We start from the raw sequence: 10830 nt of genomic DNA, 5'->3' as shown, positions 1-10830 counted from the left end.
GGGCTGGGAGGGTTTGGGGCATCCTGGGATCTGTGCTGGGCACAGGATGTGTTTTCCATTGCTCTGAGACTGTCTGCTGTGGAAAGGGGATGTAATATTCAGTAGAGGAATGATTTTTGTTTTTATGGAGCTGTGCCTTCCCTTGGTTTGTTTGCTCACAATAAATGAACATTCTTCTGTGTCTTGAGCAGTTCCTTCTCCAAGGAAAGCAGGTGGGATTTGCTGCCATTGAGCTGAAAGCTGCAGGCACAGACTGGAGTGGAGAAAGCTCAGATTGGCACAAGGCTGCTCTGAGTATCAGGGGTTGGATAAGGGAAATGGTGAGGTGGGGGTAAGGACAAAGTGTGATTGATGGTCAGCCATAAAGCGTCTTGATTTTCATATCTATTCAGACTGCATTAGGAGGTGCTGGGGATCAATGTCAACTGGAGATTGCTGATATCAGTGTATAAACAGGAAAGGAATAAATGTGGAAAAGAAAAGATCTTCTCTCATTTTGTTCTTAAATGAAATATGTTACAAATGGAATGAAATCTTAGACAAGTTTTGCCTTATGCTCAGGTTTCTGGCAGTAACTCTGTTTCAGGTAGCCTGCAGCCCAAATTGGTCTTTCGCACAAGTTCTTTACCATGGCTGATTAGGTCTATTCTAAAATGAATTATTTACTGAATGGATTCAATATAAACAGACAAGAATCTTTAAATTGACTACTTACTGTACAGGATAAACAAAAGAAGTGCAGGTAGATACAAACACAGTGCACATTAAACTTACCTTTATTACAGCTAGTGAAGAAACAGCAGAGATCAGGAGTCAATGCAACTTAGCACCAAATTGATGAGGGAGTGCACATGGAGCCCTTTCACTCAGCTTCCAGAAAAGAAACCACGAAGATGAATCCAGAACTGGGAGAGAAGCCGTGCCCGTTTGCAGGGAGTATGCAGAAGACTTCTGCTTTGTGAAAATTTTGTGTGGCTTTTATTGTTTGTAAAGTGAAGTGTGTGTCACTCAGGAATTCAAGGCTTATCTCCCTTCAGCTGCTCTCAGAGCAAGATGTTTATGGTCAGCTGGGAATTCCACCTGCCTGGCACCAAAGAGAATTCAGGACAAGACTGATGTCCAGCCTGGGTTATCTCAGCAATTCCTGAAAGGGGAAGATGCCCTGAGTGATGGCCCAGCTGATGGACAGAAGAGATGAGCTCTGCTGGGCCACAGGGGAAGTCCTGCTGCAGGAACCTCATGGAACCAAGGGTGTGTTGTGACATTGTGATGCCTCATGGAACCAACGAGACCATGGTGACACCAATGAACCTCATGGAACCAAGGGTCCATTGTGACAGATCAAGGCCTCATGGAACCAAAAAGAGCATTGTGAGACCGTGGGGCCCCATGGACCCAAATCTCCACTGTGACAGCCCAGAACCTCATGGAACCAAGGAGCCTTTGTGACACTGCAAGGCCTCAGGGAACCAAGGAGTGCAAAGGTCTCAAACATTGCTTGCAGGGTTCTGCCTTGGGGATGAGGAATTTCCTTGGTGACACCTTGTGCCTGTATGCAGTGGGGAACCTTAAAAATTTTGGATTGCTTAAAAAAAAATTGAAACCCCCTCTTTGTCTGAGTGTTGTCAGTTCTCAGAAAGTCAGTGTAGAAAGGAAAAAGTAAAGAACCTTTGAAAACTGAAGCACCTAGAGGCATTGAGCTCTATTGAATGTTGTTACTGACAAAGTCTCTCAAGAGACTAATTAAAGAAGGTAACTGGAGGCCATGATTGCACAAAGCTCTCAGAGACTCCAAGGCAAAAGCAAAACCCAAAGCCCTTTGAAAAACCTGCAGTCCCTGGGAGCATGAAGGAGAACCCAGGGCAATTCCTGACCAAGGCTCCCCAGGGACTGGTCCCAGCAGATCCCTGAGGCCACTGGGATGTGGGGGGATGCTGAGGGCAGCACAAGGGGTGACAGTGCCCAGCCTTGCTGGGGCTGTGCCAGGAGGCCCCAGTGGCTCAGGACAAGGTGTCTCCTCAGAGCCCTTGGTGACACAGACCCTGCTGTGCCCCAGGGCACCAAGACTTGGCTTCTCTTTGTCCCCATCTGTCATCTCTGCCTCCAGTTCTCTGCTCTGATTGAGGCTTGGGGACACTTTCCCAGTTGTGTCCCTCACCGGGACCCATTAAAACTTTAAGGGACTTTGGAGTTTGATTCTCACTTGGAGTTCTTGAGAGGTTTCCTAACAAGCCATGGCTCTGCCTTGATTTCCCTCTGGTCTGGTGTAGTTCAGTAGGAATATTTCCTATAATAGTTATGGAAAAACACTTCAAAGTGTTTCTTAAAAATATCCATTCCTATTTGAAAGGGTGGATTTTATTACTGTTGTCTTTAAGCAGAGGTGATTGCAGCATTCTGTGATTGATCCAGAGTTTCTCCTCAGGAGGTCTGGCCTGCTCAGAGAAGCTGTGCCTTGAGGTCTGAGCCTGTGTGGACAACCTTGCTCCACATTCCCCAACCCCATCCTGTCTGTCCTGACTCACCTGGGACCTGCTGTGCTTGGAGAACTGCCTCCACTCAAGCAAACAGGGTTTTCTCCCCTTTGTTTTACTTTTGAAGCAATCTAAAACACCTTATTTTCCCCTGTGAAAACAGACACCCTCCTCAGGTGTGTGCCAGCCCAAGGTGCCACCAAGGAGGTTCAGGCGGGGGACGGGGCCTCAGGGGTGGTGCCTGGAGTCGGCGCCATTTTTCCTTTCTGCCTCTAACTCCCAGCATGCCTTGCAGCACCATAGAGCCCCATTGGAGCCAGGACTACAATACCCATCATGCCCCGTGCTCCACAGAACCCCGGTATCCCCCCTGTATGTCAAATAGATGTCCTCCAGAAACTCCAAGGATCCCTAAGTGTCCCCTCAGCGCCCATTTGGGAACCTCCCAAAAACGTCCCAGAATCCCCTGAATGCTCCCAAGCCTACAGATGCCCGTTACAGCCACTTCTGGGAATTCATCTCCTGCTATCCCCCGCGACCTCAGAGCACCTCATAGTACAGTTCTGTGCCTAAAACTCCTGCTTTGACCCGTGCCCTAAAGTGCCTGGTTAGAGCTGTCCAAGCTCCCTCCAAGTGCTCCCGAACTGTAAACATTCCACCCTGAGGACTTGAAGTTGCTGTTCAGAGGCGAAAGTGTCCCCCAAGTGCCCACCCAGAGCTCGTAAACACTCCACTAGAATCACTTCCGGGACTACAGCTCCCATCATGCTTTGTGGTGCCATAGAGTGTTATTCAAGCAATGACTTCATCTCCCATCATGCCCCATGCTTCGCTGAGAGATATTGCAGCTGCACCTGGAATAACCATGATGCTCTGCGGCCCCATTAAACTGTATTATACCTACTCCTACAACTCCCATCATCCCCTGCACCCCAGAGAACCCCCTTACAGACCCCCATGGGCCACTTCAAAGCCCAGACTTTCCCTCAGGATCCCTAAGTTCATTTTTAGTGCCAACTCAATGCCCCCAAGTGTCCTCCTGTCCCTCAAAATTCTTCCCCCAGACCCAAAACTGCCCCCAATGTGCCCCAAAAATGTCTCCCTGGACCCCGAAGTTCCCACCCTGAACCTGTCTGAAAAGAAAGATATAAAAAAGATCAAAAAATAGCTAAAACATTATGAATTATCCTAAAAAGGGAGAAATAAATAACCAATAGAGCTTAATTAATGAACAGAATTGTATTGCATCAAAGCAATGACCAATAATTTTTTTGGTTGCTAATAATATATTTTTATTACAAATATAAAAATTTGATCTAGAAATATAGAATAACAATATTACAAATAAGGAAAATTAATTTTAATTTTAAAATTAAATAACATTTTTCTTACAAACAGAAATGAATGAGGTTTTTTATATTTTGGGTTGTCAGCACCAGGTGGGAGACATCATAATATGGTGATGATGGGGGTGAGGAGCAGGTTGTCCAAACAGGGTCAGCCTGCAAAGGGGCTCATTCTTCAATGTGCCCAGATGTCCTAAGGTGACATTCTGCATTAAGGTCACTTGGGAAATGCTTCTATCACTTCGCCTCTGAACTGAAAAATTGAAAAACATTCCCTTGAGTAAAGTCATGATGCACTTTCAAATCTTCCTTCTTAGGAAAACTCCAAAATGTCTCCAAGCATCTGCATAAGCCCTTGGGACTTGAAGACAATTGAAGAAATGCAAAGAGCTCCTGGAATCTTTCTGTATTTTAATGATCCCCAAAATTGTTATGAATAGAGTCTTCAATTGTTCAGTTAATCAAACAACAAATATAAATTTAGCAGTAATTTATTAATAATAGCAGTAATTGTATATAAACAAATTCAATCAAAGTATATTTGTTTTGTATATTTAAGTAAATACAAAATTTGGCAGTGAGTATTTTAGTGTAATTGAGGTTTGGTTCCAATAAAGCATAAACAAAACCAACCAGGGGTACAGGGTCGGCCCTTCCTCTCAGACCATGCAAACTGTATCAAGCTAAAATCTCACTTATATAGTTTACTAATACATAATAATACAAAATGTTCTGGAAAGCTCCTCCTCATTTCTATTACTAAAATCTCCATCACTATGTTGTGTTGCTCCTGCTTCAACAATGGTCGAGGGTCTCTCCTCCTTTGGGGATATTGTTTCTGATTAAGGCTCTGGGTCTTCCTCAGTGTTCACTAGTTGACCTCTCAGACCAAGCAGGCGTACTGAGCTTAGAGTTATATAATTAAGCCGATGTTCCCATAACAAGCCAAGTGTCTAATGCTTGGAATCATTCCAAGTTTGGCTCAATTCAAGGTCAAAAGTTTTATTTCTAGATGCTGTTTTAGACCTATACCCTTACTATCTGTACTCCCACCAAACAACTGGAGAATGATACCGTCTGCTTTGATTAACCTTCCGTTATCCTTTATGCATTGGAACAATTAAGTACAATTTTTCCATTGCTACAAAGCAACAATTTTGCTAATATAATTACAATTTAATTAGCAGGAATAATATTTATAACAGGGCAGATTTGGGGCTGAGTCCAGGAGCCACAGGCACTGAGAGAAGCTTGAAGAAGCTGCTCAAGGAGTCAGAAGCAAAACTCCAAGTCCCTTTGGAGCATCAGTGGCCCCACTGAGGGCAGAGACTGCCAAAGGCTTCCCAGGGACTGGTGAGAGCAGATCCTTGAGGGCAGGATTGTAGGAGCCAAAGGCTGTGAGCAGGAACTGCAATGCTGAGCAAGGCCTGGGCTGGTTGGAGGCAGCAGAAAGGCCAATGGCTGAGCCCAGGCCTGGCCCAGCAGGGCCTGTCCTTCACGGGTGGCTCAGTGTTATTCCTGGGGCACTGGGATGGGAGGGGCAGCAAGGACTGCAAGCCTTGCCAGCCTGCTCAGGGAGGGCCAAGGCAGCAGCAAAGTGCAGCCCCTGCAAGGAAAGTTCCTCCTGTGGGGCTGCAGAGGCGCTGCCCAGCCCAGGGCACGAAGGCCTGGGTGCCTCTGGCCCTGCCAGCCCTGCCCAGCCCTTGGCCATCTCTCCTGCAGCCTGTGCCCCTGTGCGTGCTGCTCCTCTGCCCTGGCCAGCTGCACACACCCATCTCGCTGTCCCCCCAGCATTTCCCAGCCCAGCATTGCTGTGCCCTCCCTGGGCTCCCTGCACCCAGCGCTGCCGGCTCCTGGCACACAGAGCCATGGCATGGCCCAGCCTCAGCTGGGACACCTGGGCTACCAACATTCTGCCCTGGCAGGTACTTTGCTGCTTCCTCACATCCAGGCTGAACATTCCAGGCTGCACTTTGGGGAGGTTTCCTTTTCTTCCCACTCCAGAGGAAAGCTCTGTCTCCTGCTGTTTGCAAACAGAGAAGGGTTGGGGGGAGATGTGGTGGTCAGAGGCTTACTGGGGTGCAGTAACCATGAAATTATGGAGTTTTTAAATACCCTGTAAAGAAAGGAGAAGCATCAACAAAACTACACTGGACTTACAAAGGAAAGACTGGTATATTCAGGATGCAGATTTAAGAATAATTGAATCAAGCACTGATTTTTTACTGGAAAGAACCCTTAAGAACAAGGATTCCAAGAAGGATGGAGACACTTCAGGAAAGAAATCTTGAAGGAGCAGAAGCAGCTCACTCAAAAGTGAGCTAGTGAGGAAAACGACTGGACTGGCTAGGCATGAAGCTTTTTCCAGGAACTCAGGGACAAAAGAGGCTGCATCACCTTTGGACAGAAGGGCAGCCTACTCACAAAGTGTTTATTGATGTGGTTAGGTCATCCAGAAAAAAAAGAGGTGAAACCTCAATTAGGATATAGCCTGGCCGTGTCTGTAAAGGAAAAAACAACTTATTTTATAAACACATTAGCAGGAAAAGCAGGGACAAGGAAAACCTCCATTCCTTATTGGAGAAAGATATGGTTGCCAAAGATGAAGAAAAGTCTGAAGAACTTAACCCCTTCTTTGCCTCAGTTTTCAATTATAAGACATTTTGTCCTCAGAACAAGTGATCTTCTGACCTGGTAGATGGGGAAGGGGAGCAGAACAGACTCCCTGAAATCCAGGAGCAATCAGCTGGGGACCTGCTGAGCCACTCAGATGCTCACAGGTGCCTCTGGGACCACATGGGATCCATCCTAGGGGGATGAGGGAGCTACTGGATGAGGTTCCCAAGCTGTTCTCCATCAATTCTCATCAGTCCTGCTCACCAGGGAGGTCCCAGAGGACTGGAGGTGCCAGTGTGAGCCCATCCCCAAGAAGGGCTGGAAGGAGGAGCTGGGGAACTCCAGGCCTGTCAGCCTGACCTCAGTGTCCAGCAAGGTGATGGAACAGATCACCCTGAGAGCCATCACAGGGCACCTACAGGATGGCTGAGGAATCAGAGCCAACCAGTGTGGATTTCAATATCTGCATTGATGATCTTGATACCGAAATAATGAGAAAAAGGACTAATGTAGATATAGTAGTAGTCATGCTAAGGCTTAGAAAACTGCAGTTTTCGGACAGGCCCTGAGAACCTACCTTGTGAAACAATAGTGAAAAGAATTAGTAGAGCATATAGAACATTTAGAACTGTGAAAACAATAATCAAAGGATTTAGTAGAGCATATAGGACATCTAGAAACTTTCAAGATAAGGCTAAAGTATAATAATAATAAATAAAGGGTTCTGGTGATGGGCAAACATACAAGGGGGATTAAGGGGGGTAGCCTATAGTTCTAAGTAGACAAGCATGCAGAATTTATAACTTTTAGGAATGATACCTGCAAGATTTATGTATCTGTATTGTTTTGAAGAATGTGTATTTCTGCACGTAGACTACTTTGTAAAAGGGTATAAAAACCTGATGGAAAAAGGGAGCTGTGGGATCCTGACTTTGGACGCTAGTCCGCAGGTTCCCCGGGCCCTGAATAAAGCACCGCATAAACTGACTCTGTTAGTTTGTGTTCTGTTTGGGGCATCGGGCAACAGTTTTCCTGGCGACCCAGATGGGACTCCGGAGGTGGCTGGGGCGGTTCGTGGGCTGATCCACTCCACACCGGCACCAGGTGATTTCTGGGGAGAACATCAACCCGTGCCCGACCCCGCGCCTGACAGACGACCTGGAGGTAAGCCCGAAGGTGCTTTATTCCTTTTATCAAGGGGAAGGGGGGCCTGCCGATTAAGTTGGAACGGCGATTCCGCACGGGGGTCACAGACGTCTTTAAGGTTGTGGAAAAGCCTAGGCGCTGACCGTCAGACGCGGCAGTGACTGCGCAGGTTCAGCACTTGCCACTCGCGGCGACGAGAAAGGCAAGATTGGTGGATTGGTGGAAAAGGGTGTGAGTGTTGTGTGTAGTGTGCAGTGTGGCAAGGTTTGTGGAAAGGGTGTGAGTGTTGTGTGGTGTATATTGTAAAAAAAAAAAAAAAAAAAAGGTGAAATGATGTCTTTAAAAACATTTAGAACTATGGCAAGTTCTGGGATAGAAATCCCGGACGATTCGCCTTTGGGCTGTTTATTACAACATTGGAATGTGGGGAATTTTGGTCAAGAACTAAGTAAAAGGAAATTGATTGATTTCCGTAATCATGTATGGCCTTTATATGAACCCGATGGTATGCAATGGCCTAGGAACGGTACACTGAATCCTGACATTATTACACCTTTGATGCATTTTCTGCAAAGTAATGAAAAATGGGATGAAATACCGTATCTAGACCTCTTTTATTATTTGAAAGATAAACCGGAGTGGCAAAAGGAGTGTGGGATCATGGTTTTGAAAACATTAAAGCAGAATTGTGATGGATGTAAGGGTTGGCAGAAAGAGAAGGAATGCTCGGTTAGGTTTTCGGAACCTGAGGAGGATGTTTCTTTGCTGATAGCCCCTAGTGCCCCTCCGGTGGAGGAACATGGAGGAAGTATGCCAGAGGTAGAAAGGGAGGATCGGGAAGCAAAAATAGAAACCACTGATATACCACGGACCCCCTTATGTGAAAGAACTCGGAGAGGGCGGTGGGAGGTGGAAAGGAAGAAAAAGGAAGAAGGTGCTCATTTAATGGTTCCGCTCCTTGAAGCTGTCGGGCCGCAGGGGGAACGGGTCATAGTGAAAGTTCCCTTCTCTCTGAATGATTTACTAATTTGGAAACAATCAGCGGGGGCGTATCGGGAAGATCCTGAACGAACTGCGCGGGTGGTAAAAATGGTAATTAAGACTCAGAACCCAGATTGGAATGATTTACAAGTTTTGTTAGACACAATAATGGATTCTACTGAAAAGGAAATGGTGTTTAAAGCTATGACAGAGAAAGCACGAGAAATGATTAGGTTGCGGCTTGTGGATGGTACAGTAAATGATTTGGTACCTAGGGAAGATCCGGAGTGGGATCCCAACTCGACGGGCGGTTCTCGGAGACTTAAAGCTTATCAGGATTTGTTAACAGAAGGAATACGGAATGGAATACCAAAAACTTTGAATTGGTCTAAATTGTATTCGGTCAGGCAGGAAAAGAATGAGTCTCCGTCAACCTTTTTAGAGCGGCTTAAGGAGACAGCTCGTAGATACACTAATTTAGAAGTTGAAGGGGAATCGGGAAAATTACAGCTAGCATTAATTTTTATGGGGCAGTCTCAGGAAGATATTAGAAAGAAATTACAAAAATTGGAGGGAGAGGATACTCGGAATTTAGATAAACTGTTGGAAGTTGCGTGGAAGGTATATAATAATAGGGAAAAAGAAACGGCCAGGAAACAGCAGGCTACTATGTTGGCGGTGTTACAGCAAGCGGCCGGAAATAATATGAGAGGGGGGAGTCGTGGACGTGGACGAGGAGGGGGAAGGGGAATAGCAAAGGGGGGAATGCCAATGGGTGCGGGAGGACTTATGGGTCAATTTAATATGGGAAGAGGGAGAATACAGCTAGGGATAGATCAATGTGCTCTATGTAAAAATAGAGGACATTGGAAAAATGAGTGTCCTCTCAACCAAGGAATGGGTTTTGGGGGAGGAATTATAGCCAGCGGGAATGGAAATCAGGGATTGATGAATAATACAGGTGCTTTCCCGGGAAATCCCCAAGGTGTCGCCCAAGCCCTCATGATGGGGAATTACCAAAATCAGAGCTGACTAGACCAGGATTTAAAGGTAATAATGGAAGTAGATGGGGAACCATTAGAATTTAGAGTAGATACGGGGGCATCATATTCAGCTGTTAACACTAAGCTAGGACCTTTGAGTGATTCTACTATCCAAGTGGTGGGGGTTACGGGACAAGTTGAGGAACGAACATTTTTGCGGCCATTAGATATAAAATTTGGGGGGAAAGAATTTGATCATCAATTTTTATATATGCCAAATAGCCCAGAATCGCTATTTGGGAGGGATCTATTGTCAATGTTAGAAGCAAAGATAATATTTGAAAAAGGTAGAGTAAGATTGGAATTTCCTGAGGAGAATATTGCTAAGGTGTTTGTAGTAAAAGAAGTTGAAGCAGCAGAAATACCACAAGAAATAGAACAAGCTGTAGTACCATGGGTATGGGAAACAGGAGTACCTGGAAAATCAAAAGCAGCACAACCGGTTGTAATAGAACTAAAGGAAGGAGCCTCTCCAGTAAGGGTAAGACAATATCCTTTGAAATTGGAAGCACGAATAGGAATAGCACCCATGATTGAACAATTTCTTAGCTTGGGAATTTTACAGGAATGTGAGTCAGAATTCAATACTCCGATATTCCCAGTCAGAAAACCAAATGGTAAGTATAGATTAGTTCAAGATTTAAGAGCAATTAATAACATCACTAAAGATATACACCCAGTAGTAGCTAATCCGTATACATTGTTGACAGCTGTGTCGGAAAAGTTTAAGTGGTTCACAGTGATTGATTTGAAAGATGCATTTTTCTGTATCCCCTTGGCACTTGAAAGTAGGAAATACTTTGCCTTTGAGTGGGAGAACCCAGACACGGGACGCAAGAAGCAGCTCACCTGGACGCGTCTACAACAAGGATTCAAAAACTCACCAACTATTTTTGGAAATCAATTGGCTCGAGAGTTAGAAGAATGGAAGACGACTCAGGTAAAAGAATCACCTTTCTTATATGTTCTCCTACAATATGTTGATGACATCTTTATAGCCTCCACAGAAAAGGATGTTTGCCTCAGACTCACTATTGGATTACTTAATATGCTGGGACAAGCTGGATACCGAGTATCGAAAGAAAAAGCTCAGCTGGTAAGAACCCAAGTAATTTACCTAGGCTGCGAAATTTCACAAGGGGTGCGAAAGTTGGGAGTTAATCGAATACAAGCAATTTGCACCATACCCACACCACGAAATCCACAAGAGTTAAGATCCTTTTT

The sequence above is a fragment of the Erithacus rubecula genome (genome assembly GCF_903797595.1).
Source record: "Erithacus rubecula genome assembly, contig: scaffold_225_arrow_ctg1, whole genome shotgun sequence".
In the NCBI taxonomy this organism is placed as follows: Eukaryota; Metazoa; Chordata; class Aves; order Passeriformes; family Muscicapidae; genus Erithacus; species Erithacus rubecula.
Note: the sequence above shows the minus strand (reverse complement) of the source record.